This window comes from Mirounga angustirostris, unplaced genomic scaffold, assembly GCF_029215605.1.
Source record: "Mirounga angustirostris isolate CCGP_5_RB_7025 unplaced genomic scaffold, mMirAng1.0.hap1 SCAF_2, whole genome shotgun sequence".
NCBI classification, from domain to species: Eukaryota; Metazoa; Chordata; class Mammalia; order Carnivora; family Phocidae; genus Mirounga; species Mirounga angustirostris.
In genome coordinates this window covers 118,796,512-118,820,204 of record NW_026991710.1, presented here as the reverse complement: position 1 = coordinate 118,820,204, position 23,693 = coordinate 118,796,512, and the positions used below count along the sequence as shown (strand labels likewise).

General features: G+C 41.2%; 1 protein-coding gene across 9 annotated transcripts in view; it reads right to left on the bottom strand.

Annotated features, from left to right (window-relative positions):
• The window catches only part of IL15 (interleukin 15), a 77,978-nt gene extending 61,423 nt beyond the window's left edge, over positions 1–16,555 (bottom strand). For 4 of the 9 annotated variants that reach the window (XM_064585092.1, XM_064585096.1, XM_064585093.1 and 1 more), the window contains exon 1: positions 15,923–16,535. The gene's annotated coding sequence lies outside the window, so the exon portion shown is untranslated. Of the gene's footprint in view, positions 1–15,321; positions 15,633–15,922 lie in introns of those variants that run through there. The other 5 variants (XM_064585094.1, XM_064585095.1, XM_064585098.1 and 2 more) reach the window with 4 other exon arrangements.
• Between the last annotated feature and the right edge of the window lie 7,138 nt (positions 16,556–23,693).

The following is a 23,693-nucleotide window of genomic DNA, read 5'->3' as shown; positions in this document are numbered from 1 at the left end:
TCTTACCAAAAGCACAGCATCAACTGAAAACCTAGAGAACCCAACCCTGATCTTGGTTCTGTCTTTAGAAAGCTATGTGACCTTAGCAAGGTACTTTGTGTCTCTTAACTTCAGTTTCTTTATCTTTAAAATAAAGAAACTAGACTGGAAGATGTCCAAAGTCCTTCCCAGTGTCTACGTACAACTATTAAGGTCAGAGATAGCTTATCAGCATATGTCAAATCCATCCACATTATATTAATCATCAGTGCCGTCAGATTTGACACCTGAGGGAATTCCTCGGCTTTAATCATCTTAATTTTCCAGAAGAGAAAAAAAGTGCAGAGAAACTAAATACATTGTCCAGTTTTACACAAAGAGGTAAAACTGGGGTTTACCAAGTGTCATCTTGGATTCTCAGTTTAAGTCTTAACCAGTAGTTCATTCAGTCAACAGGAAGCATAAGGCATGTGCTATACCCTGGGTCCCCTCTCCATATTAGTTTCAATTTCAAAACAGGTCTACTTATCCCAAAAATCAAGAGTTATAAAACGCTTGGGACTTACAATCTGATATGTATTGATCATAACTAAAGGGCAGTATTAGTGGAATTTGAATTGTTTTAATTTCAAACCTTAGATCTAACTTTCCTGTCCCAGCACTGGCACCATCAGCAAAATGCTGTGATTATGCCATTTACTCTACTTGTTTCCAAATAGCTACTTTCTGGGTCAGAACGACTAAAGTAAACAGGCCACCCATAACAACTCTGTGTCATCCTAACCCACTGTAGCCCAACTGACACCTCTCTACCTTGGGGGATGGGGAAGATAGAAATTTCATAATCTCCTTTACCCTGTGGCTAAGCCATCACCCTCTTGGTTTTACACTGGGATCTTCGAGATCTTTGTCCAATGTGGCTTGACGATAATAATGGTAAATATCATCATATATTTATACATGTACTGTTTCTTGGATGAATCACTTGGGAGAAGGGAAAATAATTAATCCCAGGCAGTTCCAAATTAAATGAAGAACCAGTAAGAACAACTAGCTTTTTCTTTGGAAATCTGCCCTGTAGGTTCCAGAGAAGTAAGATGGTTTGTGGAATGTCAACCCATGCTCACGAGCTAATGCCAATACTGTAAAAACTCCCTTGGGAGGGAGGAGGAAATTGTATCTCATTTCAGCAGACCAGAGTTGGACAGCCTAGGGCCAGAAGTAGAGGATGAGAAGAGGAAGAAGGTTCTAGTTGCTCTACCATGTTTCCTCCCATATTTTCCCTGAAAAGTAGCGTTAGGAGATGCTTGTTTTATTGCAGGTGTTAACCTTGACTGGCACTTTCTGATTGGGCCTGGATTGCGGGGCATTCGGAACCTGGAAAATCGGCAACATGATTGCATAAGCCCATACCCTGGACCCAACTAATTGTTCTTCTCAGCACTGGTGCAAGACAGAAGGGGCACCTAGAACAAGGGACTGGGAAAGATCCTTGAACAAGGTATTAGACTTGTGGGGGAGTCATGCAGTTGTTCAGCAGTATAGTCTCTTCAACCTGAAGGAGACCCCACACCGACACAGTTGGAGGACATAAGCTAGAGTCAAGGGTTTTGTCTCTTGGCTAATAATGCTAGCCGATGATGACCTCAACTTAAGAAAGAGAAGTTTATAGGGAAGAATATATAGTAAGGTCTCTATAAAAGAGAGACAAAACTGAAAAAAAAAAAAAATGTAGGCCAGATGGGAAAAGCCAAATGGAACAGATAAAACAAGAATTTAAAAAACTAAAAAATACTTGGTAGAACATAAGAAGGATTTTGGAAATCTGAATCAGGAACAAAAAATCTAAAGAAATAACTGGGTATAGTAAATATTACAAACAAACAAACAAACAAACCCACAAGTGATAAAAGTAAAGATTTAAGTAGATAGCCTGAATGTCAGAATGAATACTGCTGGAGAGTGGCAGAATGAACCAGACTGTTAGATCAGGCAGTATCCTGAAAGGCATTAGGAACTAACCATTAGATGGGGAAAAATAAAGGAAGTGTAGATGGAAGATGAGAGTAGGAATTGCAACTCTGTCTACTTGCAGTCTGAAAAAAAATAAGGTAATAAATGAAAAGATAATAACCAAGATTTTCCCAAAATTCTAAACATAAAACCTCAAAATAAAGAAGATAAGAGTAGCAAAGAGTCCATTGTCTCTCATGGTTCGTCTACCCCTCCGATTTCCCCCCCTTCATTCTTCCCCTCCTGCTACCTTCTTCTTTTTTTTTTTTTTTAACATATATTGCATTATTTGTTTCAGAGGTACAGATCTGAGATTCAACAGTCCTGCACAATTCACAGCACTCACCAGAGCACATACCCTCCCCAGTGTCCATCACTCAGTCACCCCATTCCTCCCACCCATGAGAGACGATGGACTCTGAAAAACAAACTGAGGGTTCTAGAGGGGAGGGGGGTGGGAGGATGGGTTAGCCTGGTGATGGGTATTGAGGAGGGCACGTTCTGCATGGAGCACTGGATGTTATGCACAAACAATGAATTATGGAACACTACATCTAAAACTAATGATGTAATGTATGGGGATTAACATAACAATAAAAAATTTAAAAAAAAAAAGAGTAGCAAAGAAAATAAATTTAAAACACATCCCACTCACAGCCAGGCATATTTTAGTGGTATCCGAAAAGATTCAAGCCATCCAAAGAAGACATACAAATGGCCAACAGACACATGAACAGACACTTAACGTCACTGATCATCAGGGAAATGCAAATCAAAATCACAGTGAGTTATCACCTCACACCTGCCCAAATGGCTAAAATCAAAAACACAAGAAACAACAAGTGTCGCAAGGATGTGGAGAAAAAGGAACCCTCTTGCACTGCTGGTGGGAATGTAAACAGGTGCAGCCACTGTGGAAAACAGTATGGAGGTTCTTCAAAAAATTAAAACTAGAATTACCATAGGATCGAGTAATTCCAATATGAAAATACTAATTTGAAAAGACAGATGCACCCTTAATGTTTACTGCAACATTATTTACAATAGCCAAATTATGGAAGCAACCCAGTGTCCATTGATAGATGATTGGATAAAGAAGATGTGATAGGTATATAAATAGATATATAGAGATATACATGTATACAATGGAATATTACTCAGCCATAAAAATGAATGAAATCTTGCCATTTGCAACAACATGGAGGGAGCTAGAGAGTATGATGCTAAGTGAAATATGTCAGTCGGAGAAAGACAAATACCATATGATCTCACGCACACGTGGAATTTAAGAAACAAAAAAAATGAACAAAGAAAGAAGAGAAACAAAAAAAAACCAGACTCAACTATAGAGAATAAACAGGTGGGTGAAATAGGAGAAGGGGATTAAGTGTACACTTATCATGATGAGCACTGAGTATTGTATAGAACTCTTGAGTCACTGTATTGTACACCTGAAACTCATAACCCTGTATATTAACTATACTGGAATGTTAAAAAGAATTCAAGCCAAAGAGAAACTTCAACCATATTCATTAGAGTGAAAGCAGACAAAGGTCAGAATGATGTCACACTTCTTGAACAACAGATGCAAGATAATGGAGCAGAGTCCCCACAATGTTGAAGAAAAAATAACTTTGTACCTAGAATTAAATATCTGGGTAAATCATTATTTACGTGTGAAGGCAAAATTAATATATTCACAGGCACACAAGACGTCAGAAAAATTCACCTTTTATGGCCCGTTTGAAGTAATTTTTGGAGAAAGCAAAAAGATATCAGAAGCAAAGATAAGTAAAGAATTTAACATTTCTGGTTGTTTAAATAAGCAAAACTTACGAAGCACTTAGAATACTGCTTGTCACATAGTAAGTACTCAGGAAAAATGAGTGGCTATTATCTTTGTTTTCAATACTCTGTTAAATAGTTGTGTGGATACTGACATACTCATCATTCTCCAAAACTGAAGGAAGTGCTTTTTAAATTTCTTTATTAAGAATGACATTTACTAGGGGCGGCTGGGTGGCTCAGTCGGTTAAGCATCTGCCTTCAGCTCAGGTCATGATCCCAGGGTCCTGGGATTCAGCCCCAATCGGGCTCCCTGCTCAGCGGGAAGTCTGCTTCTCCCTCTGCCCCTCTGCCCTGCTCGGGCTCTCTCTCACTCTCTCACTCTCTCACTCAAGTTCTCTCTATCGAATAAATAAATAAAATTATTAAAGAATGACATTCACTAGAGATTATTTACCAGATACCATTCATTCATTCACACATTTGGAAGATCCCATTTAATCTTATGAAGCTCTTATCCAAATGCTTGATAATAACTTCTCCTACATTCATCCATTAGCATTATATTGATAGATTTTCTAATATTGGACTATCCATATAATCCTCAAGTAAATCCCACTTGATTATGATAAATGTCTTCCTGGTGGGGGCGGTTGTGCCCTGCGTTTTATTGTTATGTTAGCTGATACTTTATTTAGTATTAAAAACTGCTACTAAGTTTTTGTTACTCTGTCTAGCTGTCTTGCTGAACTTGCTTATTAGTTTTCATAGCTTGTTAATTTTCATGGCTTTTACTTATAAATAATGATAATTCTACCGCCTCCCTTTTAATCTTTATGCCTCTTCTTAGTTTTTCCAATGAAATAGCACATGCTAGGTGAAGATTACAGGCTTTGGAGAGAGACTTAGCTGTGGACCCTGGGCACAAGATGTGCTTGGACCCTTGGTGCTTCTGAGTCACCTGAAAAGCAGTGAGAAAAGCACCTCAAGGAGTTTACGAGGATTCCACAAGTTGAAATGCTTGGCACGTGGCCAACAATAAATGCTAACTACTGAAATATTTACTAAATAAAGAACAAGGGATACGGGAGGGCACATGATGTAATGAGCACTGGGTATTAATATGCAACTGATGAATCACTGAACTCTACCTCTGAAACTAACAATACACCATCTGTCAATTAACTGAATTAAAAAAAAAAAAAAGAAAGAACAAGGCATACCTAATCCAATCTTGGAAGTTTAGGAAAATCTGCCCGAGAAACAATATGAAACTGAAACCTCTGGACCAGGTACATGAGTCAGAAGAAAGGGTATAGGAAAAAATACTGGATGCAATAAAGCATTCCCAAGGAGGGACGCACATGTCCACATGCTTTGCAATGACAGAAAGCACAGCATGTTTAGAGAATGGACAGCTGTTCAGTATAAGTATACTGGATGACTCAGTTCTTCGGATACCAATATGAACTGCTCCAGTAGATAATGAGTTGCTGAAAGTAATTATGTTTGGTTCAGTTTTTTATCCGTAAGAGCACTTGGCAAAGAGCCATGCACTGAAAAAGTGCTCAATAAATATTTGCTATTTTTAGGAAGGTTTCTGGTCCATTGTAAGCCTACTTGATTCAAAACCATAGCCTGGGAACCAATACTTTATAAACTGCAGAGGCTAAAAGTAATGTGTCTTGAATTAAGAAAGGTCAAGGTTTAGAAGAGAGATACCTCAATATCAAATCTAAATCAGCCATCATAAAACCACAGGTCTGAAGTTTTAGAAGTCCTTCACAATACAATGAGAAGAGTCCAGGGGTAAAGTCTAATGATATAAAATACAGATTCTTAAAAATCTGACATCTGGGGTTACTGCAAATTTTAAAGTGACATAATAAAGTTGTTATGTCTATGTATTTGTTTCCTTGGATTCTCAGGAGAAGGAGCACTAAATGAATTAAATATTAACAGTACTACTATTTTTACAAAATTTTTTTCATCTTTTTTGTATTTTGAAATATTTTTTTCAAAATAATTGGCAAATAGAATTAAGAAAATGAAAAAATTTCTATTAAAAATTTTTAAAGAATAGGGTGTGTCTTGTTTCTATTTCCTTTCATTTACTGAAGGATTTACTTTGCAATTTATTAAATGATCCCCTCAATAAAAACTGGCACAAAATATTAAACAGCACCCCCCTCTTTTTTTTAGTTCTAATAGGCTCATGCTGATCTAAAAAAGCTCATATGCATCATCCTAAAAATGAATGTAAGGATTCTATCAGTAGTCTGGCCCAAATTAGATCCTCCGGAAATTCTATTTCCCTTCCTGACCCTGACAATATGCTGGTATTGGTTTTCCAAGAGCTATCTGATCATTGATGATTTATTTCCGGTCAAATCTAGTCAAACTCCTTTTCTCAAAACCTTTTATCACTTGGCCCCTCAGCAATATGTGATAGATTATGGACAGCAAAAATAACATTATTAAAGATCGATTATGTGCCAGGCAAGGTGCTAGGCACACAAGGATGCTGCATTTCCCAAACTGCAGCCTTTCCAACTCCATCATTACAATTCTTGTCATTCTTGGTACCACTTTCGTCATTCACTCAAGAGGAAAGTCAATCTGAAAACAAGTCAATATAATAAAATACTGCCAATACTATTAGAGATGTACCCATCAGGAGGGGACAAAAACAAAGGAGAAATGTAGTCAATATTTCCAGGGGGCTTGAGAGGAGGTAAAGTTGGGGCTTTGCCTGGAGAACTTCACAGAGGAAGGGACTCTTTAAAGACTGGTATATTAAAAAAATAAATAAATAAAAATGAACTCATAGATACAGAAAATAGATGGGTGGTTGCCAGAGGCAGGGGGTTGAGGAATGGGTGAAATGGGTAAAAGGAGTTGAAAGGTACAAACTTCTAGTTATAAAATAAATAAGCCATGGGAATGTAATGTACAGCATGGTGACTATAGTTAATACTGTATTGCATATTTGAAAGTTTCTAAAAGAGTAAGCCTCTCTTGTATGGGGGTTTCAGGGTAGGGTAGGAAGGGACACATAATTCAGTCAGTAACTGTTACCTTTCCAAAAACTGAAAAAATCTGAACTCCAAACATATCTGACCCTAAGAGTTTTGGAAAGTATTATAAACCTAGTAGTTATAAACCTAGTAGTATGTCAGACAGTTATAGGTGTATGGAGGAGAGTTTAAACACAGTGCTGATGGGAGTGCAACAGGAAGTACATGAGTTAGGGGAAAACCTCACCACAAATGGGATACTGAACCAAGCCAATGAGGTAAAGGAGTAGGCTATATCTGAGAGAAGAGCAGTCTAAGTAGGGGAACAGCAAGTTCAAGACCCTTAGATAAGAACAGAGCAGTATGTGTGATGAGGAGAAAGGCTCTCAGTGTGACTGAAATAGTGGAAGAATAGTAGGTAAGATAATGGAGATAAAAATCACTTAGGGCCTTACTGACCTTTGCAATGGAATTTGGCTTTTACAGAGTGAGGTGAAAAGGCCAAGGAGGGTTTTGACTGGAGGAGGAGAATGACCTAATTAATGTTTTAACAGGATCACAATGTGTGGCTGATCATCTCCAAAGATGGCTGCCATCATCGGCACCATCCCTCGTTGAACAAGCATGACAAGCTACCTAGAGAGAGGAAGAGTCTATGTCCTCTCCCACTGAATCTGGGATGGCCTTCTAACTTGCTATTCCCAATAGAATGAAACAAATGTAAAGTCTGGGAATTCTATACCCAGGCCTTAAAAGGATTTGCAGCTCCCACTTCCTCTTTTATGGGAGCTGGATACTATATAAGAAGTCTGACAACCCTGAGACCATCAGGTTATGAGAAAGCCCAATCTGGCCATTTGGAAAGGCCAAGTGTAATAGAATGAAAGAACCCACCAACAGCCTGACCCAACGTCTTGAGCCATCTCAGTCCTTGGACACTGGAGTCAGCTGAGACCACAGACACTGTGGAATGGAGACAAGTCATTGCCACCATGTCCTGTCCAAATTTCTAACCTCCAAACCTTGAACAAATAAAATGTTCTTGTTTCACACCATGAAATTTTGGAGGAGTTTATCACATAGCAATTAAAAACTGATACTAAAACTGTTAATGAGACCAGGTGGTGGGTAGACACCTGAAATGCAGCAAAGCCACTCTTTCTAGTGAAAGTTAGAAAGGCAATGATGAACTTCTTACTGGTGGCTGGAGAGAGGGCAACACATTACACTGTGGCCAAATGCCTGGCAACACTGCAATAATAGAGAAGAAAGAAAATATATCTAATGAACTTGTGGACCTGACTAAGAAGATTTCTGAGCGTGATAACTGGCTCCATTTAGCTGCCCAAGATTGATTACAGGAAGAGAAAGATGAACTAAAGTGTTCAAGTGGGATTTAGAGAAAATTGTTCAACCCAGGATTTGCCAGCTTAGAAAAGAAAACTTATTGTCATTCTTGCCTCTCCAGACAGCAGAAGATTCGCAAAGAAAGAAGCAGTCCTAGGACAAAATTCAAATCCAAGGTCTATTAGCACAATGTGCTCTCAGGTTAAAGATCAAATCAAGTGCGTGGCTGGAAGATGCCTCATCAAGAACTTAGATGAAAGTAGTGCCTCATAGACCCAGTCAGCAGGACAAAAATGCTTCGAAAAACCTTAAGGGTTTCTCCTACAGCATTCTGAAAGGGTTTCTCCTACAGCATTCTGACTTGCAGCCAAAGTAAAGAGGGGTGTGTCATGAGAGTCTTATGGGTACGTCCTTCTCTAATGGAGTGAACCTCAATAAAATTTATAGGAAGCCTTCAAGATTTAAAAGAAATTGTACTTAAAAAAAAAAAAAAAAACACAAAAATCTCACCACCAGGTAAACAAAAGGAAGGACACAAAAGGTCCCTAGATCCCAAACTCAGAGCAGGAAGTGGCTTACTCAGCTCCTGATAAGAGCTAGTTCTTATGGAAAAGAAAGAAAGACTCAAAGGAGGGGGCTTTAACTTTCCAGCCAGCCCAGATGAGGTGCCAGACATAGGAATGAAGAAACCTTCCGGAATGTTTCCTCCCCAGGGGCCTAGTAAGAGCTAAGGAGCTGAATGTAGCCCAGACTGCAGAATCATGACAAGTAACAAATTACTATTTGTTAAACCAGTGGTTTCTGGGAGTTTGTTTGTTTGTTTTGAGGGTTTGCTTGTTTGTTTTGTAGGTTTGTTTGTTTGTTTAATGCAGGCAGGGCAAATAAACAGAAGCTTTCTGGCTGCTGTGTCCCACTGAGAACAGACTTGGGGGGAGGGGCAAGTATAGCAATAGGGAGACCAATCTTGCAGTAATACCTTGAGGCATGACAAGAGTAGCTTGGATACAGGTGGCCGCAGTGAAGCAGGTGAGAAGTCAGATGTGGGATATACGCTGAAGGGACAGCTAAACGACCCGGTGGCAGATTAAAATGTGGGGGGTGAAAAAAAGAGAAGTAAGGACAACTCTGAGATGAACTACGTGATTATCTATGCAACTCGAAGAATGGAACTGCCACCAAGTAAGAGGAGGGAGACAGTGGAAGAAGCAGTTTGGGGGTTAAGCCAGGAATCCAGTGAGTCCTAGACACCTCCTCAGGAATACTAACTAGACTGTTGTATATACTAGTCTGGAGTTCAGGGGGAGGTCATGACCGGATATAGAAATCACCACTCTAGGAAGGCATTAACAGCTACAAGGCTGGAGGAGATCACCAAGGGAGTGAGTTACACAGACAAAAGACCTAGAGACTGAGCCCGCTGACTCCTCTGTTTAGAGGTTAGGGAAACGCAACCAGCAAGAGACTGAAATGAGTGATGGTATGGCAGAAGGACAAGCAGGAGAGGGGGCACTGTCTGGAAGCCAAATGAAAAACTCTGAAAAAAACTCTGCTGAAAGAGTGCACCAGAAGAGAATCAAGCCCTAACCGCGGGATCCAACATGGCGGGGCTTAGTACCTCTGACAAGGACAGTTTTAGTGGAGTAGTGGGGATGACAGCCTGCCTGGTTCAAGAGATAGTGAGAAGAGAGAAACTGGAGACAGAAAGTAGAACTGAAAATGGGGACCGAAAAACCAGGTGGTGGCTGGAGAGAAACATGAGGCCAAACAGCTGTTTGTTGTTTTTGTTGTTGTTTATGGGAGAAATTATAGTGATGGGAAAGACCCATTACAGAGAGACAAAAATTGATGATAGAAAGAATGAATTACTAAAGGCTCTGTCCTTGAGCAGATAACAGGAATGAGACTGCACGGCTGAAGGACTGCAATGGATTTCTGGCTGGGTTCCTTATCTCCAATTTGTTTTTTCTTCAATAAATCCTACCCCAGACTGATTTCCCCCAAACACTGTTTTTATGATAGCAGTCCATCATTGTTTTTGCTCTGTTGTTTCCTACCTGTTTTACACTCCTCTGCTAAGTTGTCAAACTGCTGAATGTCCTGACTCTCATTGAAGTCAATACAAATCAACCATGTGACCAACCCTGGGCTGGGCTCACACTGTCAATACTTTATTCAAAATGTGACTGTAGAGACACACATAATAAGATGAACTTACAGAGACAAATGTTATCACAGCAACAAATAAATTCATACAAGGGAAAAAATAATTCCACCTGGGCAGTATAAAGGGGCGGCAACAGTTATGAAGGTCGGATGCTTTCAGCAGGGCGCAGGAAGGATGACGAGGAGTGAGCAGGAATAGCAAGTGTGTCTAGAGCACAGAGAAGTGTGACTGGAACTGGCATGGAAGAGGAGCCCAGGCTGGGAAGGCTATCCAATCCCCCAAGCCTGGCTGGAAGCTATTCCCCCCCAACCCCGGTCTCAGTGGGAAGCCTCTGCAGCTGCCAGTTCTTTACCCCTCCTTCCCCTAGACACACACACACACACACACACACACAGAATCTCTGTTTTAAGCAAAATGAGCCCTGGCAATCTACAAACCAACCTTAGGAGGGCGGGCAATAGGCTGAACCAGATCAGAGATCTTCAAAGTAAACAACAGGCACCCCTGGGGAACCCCACAGCTTTCCAAGGGCTGTATGGATATAGAGAGTTCTAAAGGAACCAATTTCCGGATCCACTATTTCCATAGGAACCCTTTTTTATAAGTGATATGCCTGAAATGTGCCAACAGCAAGCATTTTCTGGCAAGTTCTCCTTTCCCACTTCCCCTTTCATAAATAATTACCCTTCACCCATTTTACCAAAGGAAGGCACATCTCTCTCCCATTCAGAATCTCACCATATGTCTTGCCTCCCCAGGGTGCCAAATAAAGGGGCAAATTGAAAAACTGATATTAGAGAAACTTCTTTCAGGAAAGCATTGATATCAACACTACCCATACCTACATTTATGATACACATTTCCAGTATAGTTAATTTTATGCCTCATAATTACTTATCAAAAGTTAATGAATTACTTTGGTTACCTGTGTACTAATATTTAAAATAACATAAAGGATAATTTTAACAGAATTATTTTAAAAATTAAATTTAAATGTATATACTTTTTGTTGCAGAAGAGTAAGAAGAACACGGAAGTTGGAAAAACATATTGTAAACTTTCTAACTATAAAATGTTCAATTAAAGAATAATTGAATATTTTGGAGGTCAGAGCTAACAGTGCCCAAGGGGTATTTCATTTCTTGAATTTCTATTAGAAGGCATATAAGCAAAATGCCCAGTGAGAATGAAATGATACAAGGGATTATTGAATGTATCACAGGGCTTCTTTCCTGCGCCACTGTGATAAGTAGAGCTCCCCCCGCCCCCACCAACCTTACAACCATCATATTTTCTTCTTGTAGGATCATTTTCAGTTTCAATTCCTTTATTTAACAAAATACTTTCTGTCACTCTCCTGATCCCCTCTGCAGTCTGTAAGCACTTGGAGAAACCTTAGCATCAGGAGAAGAAGCAACTATGTATTACTAGAACATGATGAGCAAATACACATTTAGACTTTTTTATCCATTTTTATATGGTCTATATACAAAATATACATTTTATACACACACACACATATATATGCATATGCATATATGTATATATGTATATTTTGGTCCTTTCGAAAATGACCCACAAGACACTACTAGAGTCACAGTGGGATAAAACACTGAAAAATATATGTATACGTATACCCTGCCTCCAGATATAAAACGACTACGAATAACACTGCTGAATTGAAATGAGACCAAAGAGCTTCTTATTTCCTACATCCGATTCCAGTACTGAGGAACTTGAAAAAAAAAAAAAAGTAAAGCAAAATAATAAAATATAATTAATAATAATTAGTAAAGGGCGCCTGGGTGGCTCAGTTTGTTAAGCATCTGCCTTCTGCTCGGGTCATGATCCCAGGATCCAGGGATCGAGTCCCACATTGGGCTCCCAGCTCAGCGGGAATCCTGCTTCTCCCTCTCCCACTCCCCCTGCTTGTGTTCCCTCTCTCACTGTCTCTCTCTCTCTGTTGAAAAATAAATAAAATCTTTAAAAAATAATAATAATAATAATTAGTAAAATTCACCATTAAATAGCTAGTAGTGAATATGCTGCAGGACTAGCTAAAACCACAAAGGTTCTTCCAACTTCCCTATGGAATTTTTCCACTCAATCCATTCAAATAGGATAGCAGCAAGCACTTAAGCATTATTCAATCTCAATAGCTTCATGTAGTAATCTGCAATCACTGTGTAAGTAAACCAAAGAGCTAATACTGAACTAAGGAAAGCAGCTGGCCTCTTGCCAACCCTCATACCATAAAGCCTCTGAAAAAGCTTCTCAAATAGTTGACTACACCACCTCGGTTGTGATATAATGGGAAAGGCTTCTGTTCTGATCTCTCCATGAACCCCAGCTTTCCACTTGGATGGATGAATGGACAGGGAGATGGATAAATTCAGCATACAGATCAATCCACATGTACCTATGCCAAGCCCTATCAGCAAAAACTGATGCAAATTAATGTTTTCATTCAGGAACCATGAAAGAAGTTTCTCCAAGGAACCAAACACATATGGACACTCATGTGAATACTAGTTGATCATAAAGCTAATCTTTAAATATATAATTAATGATTGATGTCAATCATGCAAGTACTATATAAGCAGTGTTACTTGAAAACCAACATTCTATCATTATAACACTGCGTCCATCAAAATGAAGTCGTGGTTAGTTGTCACTGCCAAATTGTGGGAAATACTTATATGGAAATATCATTCTTCCTAAATACCCGTGATCTTAAATCTGTCCGGGTTCAAATCCTCAGTTCTACCACTTAACTAGCTCTGTAACTTTGGGAAAGTTATTTATTACCCTATGCTTCAATTTTCTCAGCAGTATAATACAGTCCCTACCACCACATAACTTTATTATGATGATTTTTAAAAATACATACTTTGGGGCACCTGGGTGGCTCAGTTGGTTAAGCAACTGCCTTCGGCTCAGGTCATGATCCTGGAGTCCCGGGATCGAGTCCTGCATCGGGCTCCCTGCTCGGCGGGGGGTCTGCTTCTCCCTCTGACCCTCCCCCCTCTCATGCTCTCTCTATCTCAGTCTCTCTCTCAAATAAATAAATAAAATCTTAAAAATAAATAAATAAATAAATAAATAAAAATAAAAATAAAAATACATACTTGGAACAACATCCAGTACATAATAAGAACTCAACAAGTATTAGCTATAATTCATATTATTTCCCGTAATTCAAGTTGCTGGCAGAAAGACAGAACTCTCTGTATTATCATTAACTAAACTTCAAAAGAATAGCTACCTAATGAGCAAACTTAACAGTAAACTCTAAGAGATAAATGAAGAAAAGGACAGTTTTCTAAGTTTTAAGATGTTTTTAAAACTATTTGTGATTCAAGACCCACTTAAAAACCTAACTAGAGTTGTGGACATTTTCCTAAGAAAAATCCACTTATCCATAACATTTCAGGGCTTCAATCATAGCCTTCCTGAAATCTACTCAGAGCCAGCAAACCTGAGATGGAGAACCTCCTGGGTTCTAATTATCTAATTATCTAATCCTCTAATTATCAAACTGTTTCAATAAACTTTAAACCACTGATTTTCTTCCTCCTTCATAGAAGTTGATAAACATGTATTTCATTAACAACTAGTATGTCTTGCAATAGAGCTGCTGACATTTATAACTGAATCTCACGGGTGAAACAAAAAGCATCAAATCGTTTTCTTTAAGCCCACCAAAATCTGCAGTAAAATTCCAAATTTCAGGACTACAACTTCAAACCAGGTTCTGGAGTTCCCACTCCAGACTGTTGGAGAATAGTGAATCCAAAGTATGGGAAGGGGCGGCTGGCTGGTTCGGTCAGTAGAGCATGTGACTCTTGATCTCCGGGAAGTGACTTCGAGCCCCACATTGGGTGTAGAGCTTACTTAATAAAAAATAATATATACATTAATAGATTAATAATAAGTTAAAAAACAAAATATGGGAACACTGCTTACTAGAGCTTCAGGACCAGTGACCAACCTATCTCCTCTGTGTCACTCTGTCACAGAGCAGATGATACTGCAGGAAAGGCCATTCTGAGTATGACTAAAACTTTGAGAGGAGAAAACACAGGGAAAAGATGCAAGAATGTGACCTTAAAACACAATCATAACAAACCTTTAGAACTTCTGAGACTTCTTAACTTGATTACATAAAATTTTAAATTCTTCGTCACTTTTTAAATCTAAGAAGCCTGTTGCTTTTTTTTTCAGTCCCTTCCTTTATATCTCTATATTGTTCTTTCCTTTGTACCACCTTCCTCTGTCTACCTTGCCCACCACACTGCTTTTCAATAAAACAACAGGAGTTTAAAAATTGAATCCATATATCACCTTGCTGCTTTCAGTAGAACAGTCCCCCTCACAGCCATCCCACCGCAGGATGCCACAACCATCCAGATCTAATCTGTTCATTCAGTCAAGTCAGTAAAACCTCGTTAGGCACACTGAGAAGATGAGGATGCCTATCAGTTACAAGTAGATGTCATCACCCGTGTCATAACATTAGAAAGTAGCTTTAAAAAACATAATGGAAAACAGCTAACGACAACCACTTTACCTCCAGTTTTGAAACTTCTGACTCACCCTGTTTAAGAATCTGTTAATACGCATCGTTTAAGAATAACCTTGCTTTATGGCTACGTTGAAGCTATCAAAATCTTAAATGCACGGCATTACATAAATTAAAATGCATCGTATCCGTTCGCAAAATGCAATTTCAGTTGGAAAAAATCAACCGGATTTTCATTTAAATCCACCTTGGATAAGGGTTTTATTGCAATTAAAGTCTCCTGCATCTCTTCCAAGTTACTAAGACTGCTTTTCTAAGAGATGAGTGGCTTGTCCAGGGTTGGAAGTGAGAATATAGACCCAGGCCTGATTGCCCAGCAGTAACCATTTCTGCAAGTTCCTCTCCCTAGGAGGACAAGGGTCCTTATCCAAGAAGGGGAGGGTAACTCGATTTTGCAAACAAAGGTAGCGACAGACGCGCAGGGCCCTACACACCTTTGCGCCCACCGACAGGGAGTTTGGGAGGCGGCAGGGAAGAAGCGGGGAGCTGCGGTACCTTTCTTGAACTCTCTGAGCTCGGTTAGGTACAGAACTCGGCGCTCCGTGCTGCCAGACGGCGTCTTCTCCGAAACGGCAGCGTGGCGGGGGCAGCCAGACGCACGTCCCTCGCTCTCCGCGGGTCAGCTGCAGAGTCAGCGGAGGGGAGAGCCCGGCGCCGGGCGCTGCCTCCCGCCACTCCGCTGCCCGCAACACCGAAAGACCGCGAGCGCACGGAGGAACGGCGCGGGACCCGCAAGCGGACGAGCAAGCTGCGCACCTCTGAAAGTGGAGGATGGCGAGCAGAGGGCACGGGAGGAATAAAGGGTCAGAAGGGGAAAAACCTCTGTGCGTAGTGCAACCGAAAACTGAAGTCGCGGTCAAGTGTTCCCCGTGAGAGGGCAGGGCGGGGCGGCGCGACCCGCAGCTGGTGGCGGGAAACGGGTGGGTCCGCCCGGAGCTGGGAGAGGCCCGAGGCGTAGGCTTTCGGGGAAAATTCCATCGCCTTTTCAACCACCACCACCTCCCCCCCCCCCCGAGCGAAGAAGCAGAACTCTACCTCCATGGAGTCCGGGCTGCAGGGCTGGGGGCGGCAAGCGGCGCAGCCGGACGGGCGCGGCCACCCGGCTCCCTTCCCTGGCGATGGGCTTCGACTGCAACGAGCGAGTCAGCCGGGGTTCCCCATGGGCGCCCTGAACCCAGGGAGTCCCAACCCCCAGCGAAAAGAAAAGTGAAAGAGAAAAGAGCAAGGAGCACAGGGCAAGATAAACATCCCCAGCGGAGGCCGGGGGAGGGGAAGGTGGCAGCAGACCCTGAACGATTGCCCCAGGTGTCCAAGTTCCCCGCCCCCTGGGCTGGGACTCTTGGCAGGTTTCTGCCACTGCCAAGTCCGGGGGCGCAGAACCTGGAGGGAGGAGGAGGTCAGGGAGCGCCGGCCCCGCCTCGCAGCAACCCCGGACAGCTGCTTTGGCCTGTGCCTGTATCTTCCGGGGGACCTGCAGGGAAAGCGCGAGAAGTCTGCGAGACCACCCCCAGCACCCACCCAGCCTGGCTGAGGGCGGGGGGCCTCCCCGGAAAAACCTGGAGACCTGGGCGCGTGGTTGCGCTTGCAAGTGGCCCAGAGGCAAGGGAAAAGTGTGTGGTAGGATCGGGCTGGGCTGGGCGGCTACTCCAGACCAACCCCTCAGCCCGCAGCGCAGGTTGGAAGAAGGAAGGCTCGGGTGAAGTCTTACTGCAGAAGACGGAATAAGACAGCTGGATGATTACTTTGTCCAAGGCAGTTAACACGGAGGGTGAACCGGCAGAAATGAGCCTGCCTGTGGATCACTTTTCCAGTCTAGTGCATACTCGAGTGTGAACACTGCACATGGCCCCATTAAATAGGACCGTGTGAAATGGTATTAGAGTATTTTACAGTTGAAAGAAGGGACTAAGTTCTTTGAAGCTGAGTGATCCTTATGCCACACAGAGTCAGCAGAAAAGTCCTTGCCCAGTTTTGAAAACACTTTGAGGAAACTTGAACACCTATGAATCACCAAAAATCCCTAATGGAAGGTGCTTCCCCAAATTTTCCAGTTATGTCACAGAAAAAATGATATGGCTCCCTGGAGTTTAGTCAACATTTAACTGCCTTTTCTTTACAATTACCTATGTGTTAAAAAAAAAAAAAAGAAAAATATTAGAAGTGATTTAAATATTAAATATGCAGAAAATTCCACATAAAATAATTTCATGTTTATGAAAAAGTTGATCTCTAGATAGTCACTTTCAACAACAAAAAAAGGTGATATATAAAAATGTAAAAAACATTTTTACAACAATTCAAAAATTTACCATGGTTGGAAATTATATTTAAAGAAATTAAACATTTTTTCTGTCCAAAACAATGTAATGTTGAATTTTCTTGTAATAATGCCAATGATCTCAAATCTAATCAGACTTTTTCATAGCAATATGCTGAAGCTCTGATTTGCAGAATGGGCATTCACTGCAGGTCTGCAGCTGGATTGGATTGTTACAAAGATAGTAGCCACAATAGGAAGACAGTATGTGTACACGTGAATATACAGATTAGGAATGGAGAAGGGGATCTGTGTCTTATCAACCTGGAAGCAGAGCTTCTTGGACTCCTGCAGAGTGAACTCCTCCCATACCTCCTTCAGCACCCTTACGGATGCTGTGTGCTATGCAGCCGGTAGCCGACACAGATGTCCAGACAGTAAGACACCTTATTGGCTACACCTAGCATCAACCAGCAGAGCCTGATATCATTGTTGCCAGAGGACACATCATCACCTCTCAAACCCTGCTGTGCTTGGGCTGCCCAGGGGCACTAGAGAAGGCTGCTCTTCACTCTTAGCCTATGGGCTCCAGCTGCCCCCCGGGACTGAGCAGCATCAATGTCTGACAGTGCACTTTGAACATGGGATCACCATGAGTTCCTGGAGAGATTTTCACAACACTCTGGGAAACTGATGGGACTTTTCTTCATAAACCTGAGTTTTAAACTACAATCTGAACACATAAGAATAATACAATTGGTCTATAAATATTGATCAAGCTTCTAATATATGTGAGTTCTGCAACAAGATGGGCTGAATGGGATATAAAGCATTTGGTCAAGTTGGGGAGATAAAAAAAACAGAAGTAATAATACAGTGAAACTGAACATTATTCTAGCCATAAGATATGCTTTGCCCTATTATTTGCCCCCCAAAAATGTAGGTCAAATTTGTCTTCTTATTTACAGAAAATAAAAGTATTTTTTAATTAGTTACATAAGTGCCTACAATTCAATGATGTTGGGTTTTCAGCATAATTTGTTTTTGTTGCACTGCACTCAAACAGAAGAGTCTCATATAAGCAACTTGTAGTTTCAGTTGCCACAGAGTGTTTGGCAAGATACTGAAAATTACTCACACCAATGAACAAGTAAATTCCACTGTATAAATTAAAAACAAAGACAAAGACTGAAGAAATAATTTGAAACCACTGTAAGATACCTCATAAAATTATAATGTAGAGAGATGTAAAAATTAACTAAACCTCACAGGAGGGATTATAATAACCATTCTTTGAATTTACAGAATTAATAATAAAATCATAGTTCAATAAATTTTTAATACCTAATTTTTCATTCCAAAGACAATGGTTGCCTATTGGGCAGTTGTCTTTAAAAGAAATTACTAATAAATGTTTCCTAAGAGCTTTTGAGATGACATGGAAGAAGTTAAAATGAGCTCATCTGATTTAGTGTTCAAAGTCCATGACTGTGACCTTATTTATGATCCTAAGAACAAACCACAGGCCAAGAACTAAGTTGACTTTCTGGTCTTTAAAAAACCTGGCCCAAGACCCCTCAAGTTTCCATTTTGATTAAAACATGCCTGAATTGCAGCTTTAGCTCAAGGTTGCCCCCCCAAGTCTGGTTTTGTTTTTTGGGGGTTGTTTGGTTTTTTTGTTTAGTGTTTTTTTGTGTTTTGTTTTTTGTTTTAGCAATACTTAGCAATGTTATGAGATATGAACTATCCCCATTTTACAGATGGAGAAACCAAAGCCCAGAGAAATTACACGGCTTGCCTAAGGTCCCACACAACTGACTCGCCCAGCAAGGATTTGAACTTTGGTGGCCTGGCTTAAGTATACACCCCTACCCTCCGCTGCTTGCAAAACAAAGGATTCCTGAGGAAAGAAGCCATTAACTTCCAGGCAGTGTCTCTCAGTCCAATTTTGTTTGCTCTAGAGTGATTTTAGCCACTAGTAGGAAGGAAACTCATTAGTTCCATGAATTTCTGCTACCTGATTTCATTGTATTTCTGTAATGAAACCACTATGGGTGTTACAGCCCCACTACAAATCGGTATTTGAATAAAGTGACTGGCCAAAGGCTGGCGGAGCTCCGCTGCAGATTGGACACCGCGGAGCTAGCAGCTGGTTTCTATCAGAGACACGGATTGTGTTTGAGTCAGATGTACCCATGGCAAAGGAGGAGAAAGGACACCTACTTTCAAGCTGCAGGGGAATTATAAACAGTTAAACTGTAACATACTGAATTCTTTACCGTTTGGATAGATAGCAATTGGGGAGGGGGTTTAAGTAGAACCAAGAGATCATTTCATGTGCTGACACTGTACCGAATGATCTTTTAAGGCTGAACTTGCTAATCAAAATCTAGAGCAAAAAACTTTACTTATCTTACTTAGATTTATAGTGAAAGTGTATCATAAATGTACACAATATGACTTGTGATGGCATTTATTTCAATGATTAACTGTAAAAGGGGATTTTACTTTTCCTCACGGACAGGGGGGAAATACATATGGAAAATACATATTTTCTTGAATTAGCTCTATAACTTAAATTTCTGCATTTTTTACAACATGTAACCACCTTAACAAAAAGGTGTGAACTAAAGTTAATAGCAAAGGTAGACGCATATTGACATATCTGACAAAAAAAAAAAAAGTTGAATGACATCGATTTTGATTTTGATTCTGCAGCTGGCAAACAGATCCTGAATAAAAGTTTGTTGAATTTATTTTGGTGAGAAATAATCTCACCTGTCTTTTCACAGTTTTAAATTCTTGCTAGAATCAAAATCTGAGAACTTACAGATCTACATGTAGATATGTGGGTATGTATGCACATATAAACATATATACAAATACACATATACATTCATATTATATATGTATATGTGTATAAATGTACATAATAGTTCTTTGCAAGTATCATGAAATAATTTGATAATTTACATAACTTAGTTCTGTGGTCTATATGTGTATCTAATACTACAATCACTTTTCATTGGGTTTTTAAACTAAACTGTCTTCAAAACATTTATCAAAATCAATTTTCAGAAACACTCTGACGAATATCAACTATGCCAATAGAAGGCTCATAATCATCTGTTAAAATAACATTAGTTTTGTTATTATAGGTATTGTTGTATGGGAAATGACCGTGATGAAATGCTGGCCTCCAGTTACCACCCTGGAAGAACCAAAATGAAAATGCTTACAGCCCGGGGTGCCTGGGTGGCTCAGTTGGTTAAGTGACTGCCTTCGGCTCAGGTCATGATCCTGGAGTCCCTGGATCAAGTCCCGCATCAGGCTCTCTGCTCGGCAGGGAGTCTGCTTCTCCCTCTGACCCTCCCCCCTCTCATGTGCTCTCTCATTCTCTCTCTCTCAAATAAATAAATAAAATCTTAAAAAAGAAAAAAAGAAAATGCTTACAGCCCAAATTAAGATAAACAACATGATTTATTAAATCAATCTAAAACTCACAATGAGAAGCAAAAGAAGAGACCAGACACCAGGTTAAACACACTTAGGGAAGAGTACATGGGTGGAAGACCCCAAGCCCCAAATCCTGGGTTATGCAATGTTCATATAACTTCTCTCTCTGTCTCTGTCTCTTTTTCTCTCTCTGCCCCATCATCCTTATCTGATGATGGCATAGTGATGAAGACCAAAGTTGAGGTGTGAATAAGGATGGCGTACAAAGATGAAAGTTACCTAGGGCCAAAACACACGCTTGCCCTATTAGAGAGACATAGGAGTGAAGCTGTGTATTTCCAATGAGCTCCTACATTTTTTGGACACAGAACATGTGAGGCTGGAATGAGACTATACTGGATATCACCAATAATGGCCAATTTAAAGATGGTGCATAAAAATGTCTGCTGAGAAAGTCATAATCATAACTATGACTTTCTATCCTTTCTATCTCTAAGTAGTATTCTTGTTTGTTCTTGCATGTATTTCATTATCCATTTTTTTAAAAAGATTTTATTTATTTATTTATTTGAGAGAGAAAGAGAGAGAGAGAGAGACAGCATGAGCAGGAGGGAGGGCAGAGGGAGAAGGGGTTGGAGAAGCAGATTCCCTGCTAAGCAGGGAACCCGATATGGGGCTCCATCCCAGGACCCTGGGATCATGACCTGAGCCAAAGGCAGACGCTCAACCGACTGAGCCACCCAGGCACCCCTGTACCATTCATTTTTAACATGTCTTTCAGGTTACTAACTTACCATTTATATTTAACACATCTTATAAATTTGCCTATGCCTCACAAGCTACTTATGTATTGTCTATGTTTAACACACATCCTATGATTTTTGCCCATTTCTCGAAAGCTGCTAGCCTACTTACTATATTTAACATTTCTTAGGAGCTTTATCCATCTCATTGTTCTCTTGTCTTGTATAGAAGAATCACATATTCTTTAATAATACATATTTTAGTAATTCTTTGTGATAATATGTTTATTTACTTGAGATTGGTATGCCTGGAGGCTATTATCACATTTAAAAATATTTGTCCTGCATCAGGCATTGATGTCCTTAACCAAAGGCCCTATAGACATATGGGATCATGGCTGATTCTGAAGCTATATCCTGCACACTTACACCATTCTATTTTGGATCTCAGTAACTCCATGGAATGAAGCCAAATCTGCTATGTTCCTTTGGGATATATAACAGTCTTACTGTTTTGGTACCTAGTAGAGGGGAGAAAGTTTAAACAGAACCAAGAGATGATTTAAGGTATTGTTATGGAACCTGGACTGGATTGCTCGACAGAGGAACCAAGTGGCACCTGGAGATCTTGGAGGATAGGAGGTTTATTTAACGCTGGCAGGCTCAGAGGAGAGTGATCTCCAAAGGTCTGAGCCGTAAGCACAAACAAAGGGGGCAACTTATACACTTCTACTTCTGCATACTTGGCACTTTTGGCACGTGCGCGAAGCGGGGCAGGGAGAAGAACCCGGAAGAGCCCCGGGGCAAGGACTGGGACTCTCTCGCTGGCTCGGTCGGCCATCTTAGGACACAGATTTTCCTTATCATTCCCCCCTTTGATGCCCCTTTAATCACCTAGTTTAGAGGGCATCATCTTCATCTTCTAAGGAGCGATAGTGAGTAAGGAGTAACTGGAGTCTGATTTTAGCAATTTGAGTAGTGATAAACCTAGTAAGGGCATTAAGAATACAAGGACCAAATGCCACTATGAGGAGAAGCAATAGGAGGGGGCTGACAAGGGGGGCGAACCATTGTGAGAGGGTATCCCACCAAGTTGTCTGCTGGAGTGTTTCCCACTGGTGATGTACTCGTTCCTGTAACTGGGTCAGAGTTTCTTGGACCACTCTCGGCTCATTAGCATAGAAACAACATTCCTCCTGTAAGAAGAGGCAGAGGCCCCCTTGCGCGGCCGTGAGCAAGTCGAGCCCGCGCCTGTTTTGGAGGACCATTGAGGCCAGTGAATCGAGTTGGTGCTTCAGGGCCAGGGCCGACTGAGTGAGGGAGGAAAAATCCACTGTGAGTTGTTGAGTTAACCCCTGGTACTGAACCTGAGACATCCCGACGCCAGTGGCGCGGAGGGCAACACCTGATGCGGCCAGCAGGCTCACAATGAGAGGGATGGCCATGGGGGAGCATTGAGGGCGGCTAGGAGGTCTCCGTATGAGTGGGGCATTGCTCCCAGGGAGGACTGAAGACTGACAAGGATGCATGATTGAACGCACGGGGTGATGCAGATGTTTACAACTTGATCACAAGCTAGAAAAGTGTTGTTAGGCACACAGACCCAACTGTGGCCCGTGATGGGTGAGGAAGAATTGCCATACAGTGGTACTGGAGCCAGAAAGGGATAATCTGAGGACCCTGGTGCCAAGGTGGGAAGTGACACGGTGGACTGGTTGAGGATGACACCTAGGTATTGGACGGGACCGGGCTCCATACAGATCTAGCAGTCAGACTCTAGGGGTGGATTTGAGTGGTTAAGCGCTTGGTGGGAGGCATTAATCATACCTAACAGCTGTGCTATAGATGCTTGCTGTGTGTGGATGGGGGACCCAGGGATGCGCCAGGGCAAGTTATTTTCTGTCTGACTCTAGGGGTTGACTGTAAGGCTTAGACTTAATCATAAATTTGGTCATGAAGTCGGTCCCCGTAGGGTGATACTGGCCCAACAGGAGAATGACTCCTGTAGCCCATGATGTGGCATTGGGTTCTAAGACTGAGAGGGTGATCAGTATACAGTGATTGTTAGGGCAAGAAGATAGGGTGGCATTCTGTGACAAGGAAATCCAGATGTCACTGCGTTGTTTGAGGCGCCACCTGGTGGACCATCGTTCCATTCCCAGTCAAGTCGCCACCCATGACTCACATCCCCATGCTTGCGAGCAGAACTAAGGGCAGGTGTTTGGCTGTTGAGGCGTAGGGCCCCCACAGATGTAGATATCTACCAGCCGGTAACCTGAATGAGGGCCATGGTAGGAACACCATCTATGAGGTTCCCAGGAGGTATCAAGAAGCTGGCATCCATCAAAAT